This window comes from Pipistrellus hanaki, assembly GCF_964339955.1.
Source record: "Pipistrellus hanaki genome assembly, chromosome: 1".
NCBI classification, from domain to species: Eukaryota; Metazoa; Chordata; class Mammalia; order Chiroptera; family Vespertilionidae; genus Pipistrellus; species Pipistrellus hanaki.
Window position 1 is genome coordinate 146,155,190 of NC_140503.1, and position 11,821 is coordinate 146,167,010.

Here is an 11,821-nt window from a genome sequence, read left to right on the forward strand (position 1 = left end):
TTCTAGACCAAAATGAAATTTCACTAAATGGACATATTGAACAGTGTAGAGTAAACCAATAAACTTAAAGAATGGCCAAGAAAATGTATCCAAACTAAAACATGGAGAAAAAGGCAGAAATAATTAAACCCCTTCAGTATCCTATGAGACAATATCAAGTGGCCTGCAAGTTAGAGTCCTACAAAGAGAGAGAGAAGAGACAAATGCTGAAGAAATAATCATCAGAATTTTTTTATATTTGATTTTTTTAAAAAATCAAACCATAAATACAAGAATCTCAAAGTCACAGAACCATGTTGGATAAAGACAAATAAAACCATGCTTGGTCCCACTACAGCCAAACTGTTAAAAACTAATGCTAAAGGAAAAATCCTAAAAGCACTAAAGGATCAGGGGCATTAAGATAATTATAATGGCTAACTTTTCATTGGAAACAATAATGCAAGTGCTGAAGGGAATAAAAAAAATCAGTGTATGATTCTATGTTTACAAAAAAAAAATCCTTTAAAAATAAAGGTTAAATTATCATTTTTCAAATAACCAAAAGCTGAATTTTCCATTAGCAGGCCTGCTAAAACACATGTTAAAAAGAAAGTTCTTCATGCTAAAGCTACATGATACCTACATGAAAGAATGAAAAACACCAAAGATAATGAATATGTAGGTGAGTATAACACTTTTTTTCTTGTTTGTTTTTAAAAAAAATACTATCTTGTATTTGGGGGTTTATAACATATACATAAGTAAAATGTATAATAAACAGCACATTGGAAGGGAAGAAGACAAATGGAAGCATAGTATTGTCAAGTTCTTACATTATACTAGAGTCCTGGTACATGGAGAATTCCTAATATTTATCACATTGATAATCAAAAATTGTTTTTGTAACTTGTCACATGCATTTTTCTTAAGTTGATTTATCTAACTCAATATGGTAGGAAATCTGAAATCTTCCAAATTAACACTATTATTTCAAAGAAACAATTTTGGAGGTAGATACTCATTTAATCCAACCCTCATTTTTTTTTTTTTTTTTTTTTTTTACTTTTTATTTGCACAACACCCCTAAGTTTGCTCAAATGAATATGTAAATAACTAGACAAAAATATCAATAGACCATGCAAATAAAAAGTAAGACAAAGCCCCTGCCTTGCACATATTTTCTGCCTGGATTGCATAAAAGGTCAAGAGAATATAGATGGGAGGCACATTGTTCCTTAAGGGTCGGTCAGGGAGAATGAATAGGAGGAGAGAGAAACGGTGATGCCTGAACTAGGCCTGAAGATCGTGCGGTTAGCACCATGGCTAAGGAAGAAGCGTGTATGCGGAGGCACTCAAAGTGAGAAAATATGGAGGACAAGGAGCTGAAAATTGACGTGGATGACATGAGAGGGAGGGGGATGGGCGAGGCGCAAGGGTGGGAGGTGAGGTGTGCAGCAATCAGCCTGCGAAGATAACAAAGAACCATTTCAGAAATATAAAGATCCTGGCTTGATTTGACTTGCACTTTAGAAATGGGGCCTTTCTGCTGGAATTAAGGACGGAATAGAAGCCGGAGATACCGTATTAGGAGGCGGTGCAAAAATAAAACTGGAAATTCAGTGAGGAAGAAATGAATTCTGGAGATGAGGAGGCAGCGGAGTTGATATCAGGGTAGATCTTGGGACTTGACTGGAGGAGGTGAGTGAGTATGCCTGAAGGACAAGGTTCCCCGATTTCTGACGTGGGACACCTATTGAATGGATATGTAAATGCCTCAGCAATAAAATTATCGTTTTCTGGGCTCCTTCAGTGTAACAGATATTTAATAAACATAGCACAACTTCCCCTCCCCATCCCCCCCCCCTCCCGGGGCAATCATCTATTTATTTCAACATAGGATTAAACTACCTCTTTAAAAAACATGGACTATTCTAAAGGACTTTCTAAGAGAAATGGGATACTGTCCCTGCCCATCATGACAAAGAACTTCAAGGTAAATGACCAATAAGGTAATGTTTTAACATAGTTAGGAAATATTAAAATAGTCTAAGGTGTGGTTGTTAACTTCAGTTCAATGTCTAAAACAGGAAGTTGGGTAAACACATGGAGAGAAAACATAAAGATATTACTTCAAATGAATGCTATGATTTGCATGAGAGCAAGGAAGTACACTGAATTGTCGTCACATGCCATGATTCTGATTTCAACTTCCCAGGTATCCTAAGGTTTGCTTAATCACGTCTCACGTGTTCTCAGAATGTGGGGGAAATGGCCATTGTTTTTAATTGATTAAAAATAGGATAATTAACAGTGAAATGTCTGTAAACCTTCTTTTCAAGGGCAATCTCTTTCTGCATCTTTCATTATGATTCTCCATTCTCATCTATGATATACAGAATTTACCCTTCTCTCTGAATGCTGATTCACTTTCTACATTATTTTCTTTTTCACATTCAAGTCAATAGTAAAGGTCAAGACCTAATTTTATAGAGAACTTTCCCCCTAAACTTTTATCTGTGCTTTCATTATCTTTTGTTTTGGTCAAATTTTCAAGACTCATAGGTCTGAAACACGCACACACACATAACACTTAACTTACATACCTTATTATATATTAGCATAAAAAATAAATTAATTAAATATAACAGTATGGGACTAGTTATATTTTTGGCTCATTTTAATCCATCTCCTACATAAAGTATTTCCCATACTGTCTTGGTTGGCTTGAAATCAGCAGTGTGAGCACATTTAAAAAAACTAATCTTTTCTACTTCCCAGATACTTTATGTTCAGTTTTAATTCTATATAAACCAATGGTTTTGGGTATTCCTGTAAGTACTTTCCTGAAATCCAATAGAACTATAATACATAATGTTTAATTTATATTCTTTACCTTTTTCATGTTTCTTCTTTTCTACTTTGAGTTTCCTCTGTATGAACAGCCAATCATACTCCTTCCACCCTTTCACGTCTTTATTTTAACTGCATAAGTCATACAGGTGTTTGTAGCATACAGACAGCATTATGTTAGATACCGTAAATTGCAAGGGACCTTTGACCTCACCATCATACCTAGCCTACATTTAAAAGAAAAAGACTCAAGTTTATCCATCAAGTCTCAATGATCAAACACCAATAAATGGTTAAATCCTAGAAAATAAACTTATACCTAAGTTAAGAACTGGCAGACAAAGAAGTTCGTCAAATATCAGTAAGACATGAGTCAGGATTTCATGTTAAAACATTTAAAAAATAGTCATTTCCTCCATTCCTAATATTCTTCTCTGGGAAGGCATATTTTCTAAGATAATTAAGTAATTTATTTTCATTATTTAAATGAATTGCAGTTTTGGGCACAGAACCAATAGATAAGTATTGTAGTTTGATAGGGAAGTTTGTCATCGCTTTTAATTTTTGCTTTTATGCTTGATATATGTTAGAATTTTTTGGAGGTAAGAAGGATAAACATATTTTAGTATATTTAATCCAAATGATAAGCAGCAATAAATAAAAACTTAAAAAGAATTGCTATTTTGACAAACAAAATTCATAATAGAGACCAAATTACATTTTAAATGTTAATTAAAAGGTGTGCTTAAAACTTTATGCAGTTTTATATTTTGAGCCTCATACATCAAAAGGCTAAAATCTAAGAGAAGTCCAAAAGCTTTGTTTTCCACTATACAATGTATGACTAGACCCTAACCGGTTTGGCTCAGTGGCTAGAGCATCAGCCTGTTGACTCGGGGGTCCTGGGTTCAATTCCGGTCAAGGGCATGTTCCTTGGTTGCGATCACATACCCAGTGGGGAGTGTGCAGGAGGCAGCTGATCGATGTTTCTAACTCTCTATCCCTCTCTCTTTCTCTTTGTAAAAAATCATTAAAGCATATTTTTTAAAAATGTATGGGTAGTGTGGTAAAAATCAGGTCAGTGTTAAAACTTTGGGTTTTTGTTTACACTTCTCTTCATGCCCACCCAGAAGCTGTAGATTGCACTGATCATATACCAGAACACCGCAAAATGTATCTCCAGTCAGAATATTTGGAGTGTTGTATTATTTTTAACTAACAAGCACTGCTGTTACTCACTTTCAGAGTCCTTTTTAACAATGGCATCTTTACAGTGTAGGCAGGGGTTAGGTAAGCAAACAGTTTGTTCCTCAGTTTGTTGGCAACAACAGAAATCATTATACATCTATGTATTTGTGAACAGTTTTTAAAATTAACTGTTTAAACTTGACTGCAGGTTTAGAAGTGATTGGAAGAGAGGCCAGGGTCAGAACCATGATGAGGTGGGCAGCAAAGCAGCGGGGACTGACGTCGGCAGTTTTCAATAAAACGGTTCTTACGCTCCTGGGGGCACAATGACACCAGGAGGGAGGGTGTTGGCACTGTGCTCTGTTCTGGTCTGGATGGTATATTTCATTTCATACACTGTGTCCACACAGAATAAAGAGAGTCACAGTTTCGAGGACATTTCCTGAAAATGCTACAACTGAGAAAGAATAAAAACAACAACAAAAACTGGCATGAGGAGGCCCAGGTTTTACAGCCACAAAATCATTAAAGCACAAAAGTGCAAAGTACAGTAAACCTTGCTGTCTGCTAGCTCCTGAGGTTTCCAGCTAGTAACTCTCCTCCTACCCCAGTTCTTATAGGTGGTAAGTATCTAATGCATATTTGTGTTTACATTTGGATTAATTTAGATAGGCTTTAACAATCTTTGGATTACAAGGCAGTGCTTGTAACATTGTTTCCTTTCCTGGAGATACTAGCATTGAAATTAGTTTCAATGGAGCTCAGAGGAATTCTGGCCTAGTCAAAAAGTTACTTTTTTTAAACTTGTACCAGCACCTTTTACCATTTCAATTACTTTATTACCTTGTTTGATGAGTGCCTTTAAAACTTTGAAACTAAAAGCCATTTTTTTTTTTCCAGTTCATAAACTCCTCTTTCAGAATGAAATGCTCCCCTCCTGGAAAGGGCTGGGTACTTTTGAATAAATTACATGTTCTAGTAAACTTCAAGCATCCTTCTGATAAGAAAGGAATATCTAGGAAGGAAGAACTAGTTTTTGGCTCCTTTCTTCCCAAAAGGCAAGGCAAAGTGGCATAATTCTTGTTCCTTGCAGAAAATGGTTGCCCTTTTTTAAACAAACAAATCTAAACTTATGTCATTCCTTCATTCAACAAATAGTGACTGATTGCTCAGTGTGTACCAACAAGCACAATGTTCAGTGTCAGATAGTTGTCAGTATAGATGTGATCTTTTTAAAACTGGAACTACAGGATTTTTATTCTCTCAGGTGGCTCTTTTTCCTCTCCTTTTTATTATATTTTTTTTTTCATACATAGGCTCTTAAAGAATATAGAATCTTTACAGTCTTCTTTAAAGCTCAGTCAGAATTTTTTCATAATTTAAAGAAATTGAATCTATGGATAGTTTAAATTTATTAATATCTGTTAAAAGTATGGATCATAATAAAACTGGTTATAAGATTTTTGGCCTCACGGTAAAATGTAAATGAAAATAAGCTAATTTGTAATAGGGAATTAAACCACCCATTTCATTATTCTAATTTCAAAACAGGCAATAAATTAAAACAGGTAAAACTTGTTTTACTGATAATTAAATCTAATAATGACTACAGAAAATATGAGAAGAGAATAATTAATGATTTCTTTTTAAAATTTAAAATATGTTTATTATTAATACTCTAAATAAAACAAATATTTTCAATCATCACCTATACTCCTGAGGATTCTTATAATCTTTAAGAAATCACACCTTATATTACATACTTTTTGTAAAGCTGTTGGCTTTAAACTATTCATAGTGCAGCAATAAGACTTTCACAATTTATTTTCTAAACCATTAGCTGATCTTCAAGGGTAGGTTTACCAATCTCATCTGAAAATATGGTAGTTTGTTAATATGCACTCAGGAATACCTTCTTTAACACAGCAGAAACCAAAGGCATAAAGCAATTTCATTGTGAAAAAAAATACTACTCCTTTAAAATAAAATCTAACAGTGAGGCCCTGGACACTCATTAATGAACTATCACAAAGATAAATGTCTTGGTTATGTACTACAACTATAAACTACCAAATTAGCTGGTTTCAATTATTAATCTTTTTTTATTACACACACACACAGACACACACACACACAAAAGCACGCATGCACACTCGCACAGTCAAGGAGCCAGGACTGGGCCACAAATCCAAACATTCCTCTCTGAGGCTGAATGCCTCTAGTTCTTCAAACCCTCAGGGTCTCCTAAACAGTGACAGGGTCAACTCAAAGGGGTATATATGCTTCTGACGATTTATCTGCTCACCTCTAAAAACACTATAGTGAGTTCAGTGTTTATAGCGCTAAAGTGCCAATGAGTTGAACTTCCAGAAAGCAGGGTAGACTGGCTCAGTGTGGTTTATTGGCCACCAAGAAAGAAGTTGTCAATTAACTCTAATCAGACATGTAGAAACAGAAGACTTAAAATGTCCTCCAGCACTAAATTCTATGCTTCCTTCTCTTCTTGTAACATATAATAATCATGCCACCTTATAGGATTAGTATTATAAACAGAAAACCAATCTAGCAAGCAATAAAACTCTCCTACTAAGTAAGGTAAACCGATGTGGAATTTTGTGCAGCCATTGATTCTGAGCCACTGCTGCTAACGTGATTCATGATCAACCTGCAGAAGGGCATAATCTCAGTATTTATTGGTAAAACTACCTGCATTTCCAGAAACACTTCCTATTGCACTCATCTCTATGCTCAGAGCGGGACATTTACCAGGAAGTTCTGGAGAAGGAAAAAGATGATATTGGACTATCAAAAATCCATATGGAAACGCAGACATTATTTTGTAATGTGCTGCTTTAAAATGTCAGCTACTGTTCTTTCCTCTCCCAAGTTCAAACTAATTGAAGGTTATACAGTAACCACTTCCCCCAGAAGCCAGAACTTTCACCTCTTCTGAACAGGGGAATACCTCTCATAAATTAGGTGAAAAATAAGGTCTTGCTGATTGAACGAGAGTCCCAGATTCCTATAACCTCCCATATGTCATCTAGACCTCCTATCTACCACAATGAGCAGCCCCTGAAAGTCAACTTACTGTAACTTAAGTCGTCCATTATCTGGAAATCTAAAAGCAGGAGTGAAAACAACCTGAGTAAATATTAGTTTCTCGGACTAACTTCAATTTGTTCCAGGGAACATGACAAGAGAAATATGAGGAATAGGATCAACTAAATCTGAAGTTCTGCCTATTCCAGACCTACTGAGCTTTAACCGGCTGCCACTCGGTCCTCACAGAGGCTCTTGTCGAAGAGGTAGAAGAAGGAAGTACAAAGATCAAAGCAGTGCTTACAAAGGGGAACAGCTATTTTTGTATGTATACTCCACTATTTACTAACTGGGCTTGAAAAACAGGGGCATTTAGACAACCCACGTGAATGCCAACTGCAGCACATCAGCTAAAACCGAAATTACAAGATGAAAATGTGAATTTTCAACTCGCCACCAACCCCCAAGTGGATTATCTTTTCTTCTTTAAAAAGTCTTGCAAACAGGTTAGATCTACACACCGTGAGTCTTCCCTTGCGTTCACATCTGTCCAATAGGCTGTGGCCCAGGAAGACATTTTATTCAAACAAGCTCAAGAACAAACTGAGGAGCTGCAGGCATCTCCATGGGGATGAAGACTTTCAGGAGATTCCATTTGTTTTTCTCGCTTTCCCAATTTAATTACATAATAAATGAAAAAGGCTACGAGACACAAATCTTTTTATTTCCTGGCTTCCCACGTTCCTAAGCTCAAAAGACTATTTTGCTTTAAGTAATTTACATCATCTATTGAGCACATCCAACAGTAAGAGAGTCTCTAGAAAGCACAATATTGAAATCATGAAAACAACATACATCAAGGAAGGGCTTTATGTTAATCAAGTGTCCCTTTTAACGTTTGAACGAACATTAGTGCAACTTAGGAGTGCCAGAGAATATCCAATTAAGGTATTCTGCTAGAAAAATAAGCACTGAACATCTGGACCCCAAGTTTTACGTGTTTACCAAAGATCACCAGTTTGTAGAAGAACATCTGTATGCCTGAGCTATTAAGTGTTTTAGGAATATCAGTCATTTTCTTAGATCATGGGCTTTATAACAAAGTCTTTAGGTTAACTACGCCTCCTTAATAACCTGCAATGTTGAAAAACCCTACTTAACAAGTCCATGAAAAACATCTTCAATCTTGATAATCAGACCCTGGATCTTGAAGTCCCCTTTAGGTTTCAAGATAGACCAGTACCAAAATGTAAGCCAGGGCAAGCATCTCCATCCGTATTTGATTTTTAAAGACCACGAGACAACTTGTATTTAGGCAAGGCTTTGTTTCTATCATTTAGTTGCAGAGGTTCATGCACCATACAGGGTACCATTGCTCCAGGGTTTTACATAACCAGAGCGTGTAAAAAGTGCTCCAACTAGGTGATTTCTTTTCCCTCTTACATGCCAGGCCCTGTAGGATCACTATCAAGCCCTCCTTATGTTGAAAGTGAATGCACAGGACCTATCCTGGGTGAATATATTATGTCCTGGGTGTGTGTGTGTGGAGGGGGGGGGGGGCAGGGGGGGGGGTTCTTCTTTTTTGAAGCAGAAGACGAAGGAATAAGACTGTCCCTTTCCATTTCGGGGAGCCGGAGAGGGCTTTCCCAGCCCAGGGCACGGCCGTGACTTCTGCTTTCCTTTCACGGGACGCCCTTAGGCGAAATCTGGTTCAGCACTGCACCAACCACCGTCCCCCCTCGCCTCCCAGCCCCAGCGCGCCTCACCCCCCAGGCCGTGCCCCCGCAGGGGTGGGGGTGGGATGGGAATTCGGGGGGGGAAAAAAGTTTGCCAGAGTTGCCCTTTGGGTCCCGCTCCCGCCCGGCGGAGGGAGGCGGAGAGAAAGGGCAGCTGGGCAGCCGCGGCCTCGGGGGGTGGCCGGCCCCGCCGCGATCAGGCTGTGCCGTTCCCTCCGTCGCCCCTCTCCAGCTCCCCTCCGCGCCTGTCACCCTCCTCCCACCGGGCTGCCCAGCGGTTAGCGCGGGAGCGAGGAAGTCCGCGGGGCCGAGGGGCGTGGGGCGGGAGGCCGCAGGTCCCGGCGCGGCCACCCTCGCCCCAATGTGCTTACCCTGGTGGCGGGGCGCGGCTTCCCCGCGCCGGGGGCTCCCTCCGGGGCGCGGGCCTGGGGCCGGGCGTCGGCGGCGGGGCCGGAGCGGGGCCGGAGCGGGGCCGGGCGGGCGGCTCGGGGCCCGGAGGCGGCGGCGGCGGAGCGCGGTCCCGGGCCGGTCAGCGGCGCGCCATGTCGCAGCGCGGGCGGAGGGAGCGCGGGGCGCGCGGTGGCCGGGCCCGGCGCCGCCTTCCCGGCCGCGGGGCTGGGGCTCGGGGCGCGGGGCGGGCGCGGGCGGCGGAGGGCGAGGCGGCGGCGCGGGGCGCGGGCCGGGCCGGGCGGGCAGGGGAAGCTGTCAGCGCGCCGCCGGGCGCTCCCGTGGCGAAACCTCCTCTTCCTGCCCCGGCCCGCGGCGCACTTCTCTGTCTTTCTCGCTCACTCTCTCACTTCCTGGGCTGGAAATTCCCACTGACGTCGAGAGAGCAGACAGACGGACGGACACGCGTGTGCACGCCGCGGGGGCGGGAGGTGGGGTCGCCGCCGCCGGGGGTGGGGAAAGCCCGCGCTTCTGGGGGCGCCCTGCGCCCCGCGCCCAGCTGGGCTCCGGGGCCCCGGGCTGGCGCTGCGGGGCGGAGGCCGGGAGGGCGCGGACGGCGTAGCTCGTGTCCCCGGCGGCGCCCCCGGAACCCCCGGGGCAGGCGGGCGGGGACGCCCCCTGGAGCGCCCGCGGGGTCAGGCCGCTGGGGTCGGGTGGCCCGGAGCCCCTGGGAGGGGATGCTGGCTCGGCCTGGCGCCAGGCATGCCCTGTACAAACATACATCTCATCCGGGGTTCCCTTTAAATTGTCTCAGCTGCACCCAGATCTTCTGTATCTTCTACTGGAATTTCTGGATCATAACTGACTTCTGTCCAGGGAAGTCTGAACGCCTACTGGGTGTTGGTGATGTCTTAAACTGCTGGTGATGACTTATGTTGAACTCTGTTAGAGCAGTGGTGGGCTAACTCGTTAGTCAACAGAGCCCAATATCAATGGTACCATGGACATTTCTTTGGAGAGCCAAATTTTTTAAACTTAAACTTCTTATAAGTACCGCGCGCTAACCGATTGCGCCACTGGATACCGCCGCCACTTCAAAGTAGACTTGCCCAGGCCGTGGTATTTTGTGGAAGAGCCACACTCACGGGGCCAAAGAGCCGCATGTGGCTTGTGAGCCGCAGTTTGCCAACCACCATCTTAGGGCATGGAGAGGCCTTGATGATAATTACTGTGGCTAGAGTGACAGTGGTGGCGGTAGCAATGGTTTTGGTCCACAGCTCAGCGCAAGGAAATATTCAATCTGCAGAGGAGAGTTTTTCCTCTATTTTTTGTTGTTGCTTTGTTTTTTGCTTTCTGGAAAGACCACTACTACCCTGTTTCCCCAAAAATAAGATCTAGCGCATGGAAAGATAAGACTTCCCCTGAAAATAAGACCTAGCGCATGGAAAGATAAGACATCCCCTGAAAATAAGACCTAGCGCAACTTTGGGAGAAAAAAATAATATAAGACACTGTCTTATTTTGGGGGAAACAGTGTAGGACCTGCAGATAGGTCTCCCAGTGACCATCAGGCTCTTTATATATGACAGGCTCTGTACTAGACTCAGGCAGGGGATACCTTGAAGATAGGTGAGCTCCGAAATGAGAATCCTTAAGTTGCTATTTTGAAGTTCATTATCTCACTACTGAGTTCAATGACAACTGCTGCTTTAAAACATCAGTAATCAAGCAATCACCAGGCAGTGCTGCTATGGCCTTGGGTTTCCCCTAACAACTTCACCATATTCCTTTTATGCCACCTCCCTTCCCTGCCCCTATCCCTTCCCCAAATTATAAGACTCTTCTTGGTGGAGTGTTTGGCAGAGAAGCAGAGACATTTGATGGGATCTTCGATAAGTCTTAGCGGTGGCCGAGGGACCAAACAACAATCTACTTTCAAGGGATTTGTCTTAACTTCCAAGGCTGTTTGAAAAGCTGGAATTCAGATGATTTGCAAAGACTGAAGACAATGTTTTTTGTTTTTTTTTAGAAATCCTGTGTTCTTATGTATGGACATTGTTAGGAAATGTGCCAGGACTATTTTTAAGTAGGTTAATACATAGTTTATATAAAATGATTTTTGCCATTGATGTGAGTATAAACAACAAAGTATTAGGGGAGCGGTTTTATTTCTTTATGAGCATCCACACTCTTCATTCAGGGTTGGGGGAGTAGGTAGCCCTTTGCTGAAAGAATGGATAGACATTTTGGAAACAACAATTAAAAAGTGGTAATAATTGAAAAGAATTCAAATTCAAAATTATTTCATAGAATGGACTTAAAATTGAGGACCAGGTGTTAGGTTTGTGTGTTTAGTTTCCTAAGGATGCCTGAAAAAATTACTATAAACTGGGTGTGTTAAACAACGGGAACTTATTCTCTCACAGTTCTGGGGGACCAGAAGTCAGAAATCAAGGTGTCAGCATAGCCATGCTCCCTCTGAAGTCTGTAGGCAAGAGTCCTTTCTTGTCTCTTCCTAGCTTTTGGTGGCTCCCAGCAATCCCTGGTGTTCCTTGGCTTTTAGCTATGTAACTTCAATTTTTTTTTTTCCTTTGTTTTTCCTCTTTAAAGAACTTATTGGGTAAAACTGGCTAACA

At 41.6% G+C, this 11,821-nt stretch overlaps 1 protein-coding gene across 5 annotated transcripts in view; it reads right to left on the reverse strand.

Moving 5' to 3' along the window:
* NFKB1 (nuclear factor kappa B subunit 1) overlaps positions 1-9,737 on the reverse strand; it is a 130,692-nt gene extending 120,955 nt beyond the window's left edge. For 2 of the 5 annotated variants that reach the window (XM_084901744.1, XM_084901741.1), the window contains exon 1: positions 9,170-9,735. The gene's annotated coding sequence lies outside the window, so the exon portion shown is untranslated. Of the gene's footprint in view, positions 1-9,169 lie in introns of all 5 variants that reach the window. The other 3 variants (XM_084901745.1, XM_084901742.1, XM_084901743.1) reach the window with 3 other exon arrangements.
* Between the last annotated feature and the right edge of the window lie 2,084 nt (positions 9,738-11,821).